At 39.4% G+C, this 834-nt stretch overlaps 1 non-coding gene across 1 annotated transcript; it reads left to right on the forward strand.

The window, feature by feature from the left end:
* Window positions 1–361: 361 nt before the first annotated feature.
* On the forward strand, window positions 362–525 carry LOC115864289 (U1 spliceosomal RNA). Its single transcript, XR_004043884.1, has one exon. It is a non-coding gene; the product is annotated as a U1 spliceosomal RNA (small nuclear RNA).
* The last annotated feature ends 309 nt before the right edge of the window (window positions 526–834 follow it).

The raw sequence follows: 834 nt of genomic DNA on the forward strand, positions 1-834 counted from the left end.
AAATCCAAAGCTGAACCCCGGGAGCTGTGCGAACAAGGAAGAGAAAGGGAAATCTCTCCCAGCAGCCTCAGGAGCAGAGGATTAAATCTCCACAATCAACCTGATGTACCTGCATCTGTGGAATACCTGAATAGACAACGAATCATCCCAAATTGAGGATGTGGACTTTGGGAGCAATGATATATGTTTTTTTTTTTTTTCCCCCTTTTTCTCTATTTGTGAGTATGTATGTGCATGCTTCTGTGTGTGATTTTGTCTGTATAGCTTTGCTTTAACCATTTGTCCTATGGTTCTGTCTGTCCGTTTTTTTTGTTTGTTTGTTTTTGTTTCAGTTTTTTTTTAATTAAAAAATTTTGTTTCTATACTTACCTGGCAGAGGAGATACCATGATCACAAAGGTGGTTTTCCGAGGGAGGGGCTTATCCATTGCACTCCAGATGTGCTGACCCCTGTGATTTCCCCAAATATGGGAAACTCGACTGCATAATTTGTGGTAGTGGGGGACTGCGTTCATGCTTTCCCCTGAAAAAAGAAAAAAAATTGTTTTCTTAATAAATATTATTTATGTTTTATTTTAGTAACTTTATTTTCTTTTATTTTACTTTATTTTATTTTATTCTATCTTCTTCTTTCTTTCTTTTTTTTTTTCTCCTTTTCATTCTGAGCTGTGTGGAGGACAGGCTGTTGGTGCTCCGGCCAGGCATCAGGGCTGTGCCACTGAGGTGGGAGAGCCAAATTCAGGACACTGGTCCACAAGAAACCTCCCAGCTTCACATAATATCAAATGGTGAAAATCTCCTAGAGATCTCCATCTCAACAGCAAGACCCAGCTCC

Source organism: Globicephala melas, chromosome 4 (genome assembly GCF_963455315.2).
Source record: "Globicephala melas chromosome 4, mGloMel1.2, whole genome shotgun sequence".
In the NCBI taxonomy this organism is placed as follows: Eukaryota; Metazoa; Chordata; class Mammalia; order Artiodactyla; family Delphinidae; genus Globicephala; species Globicephala melas.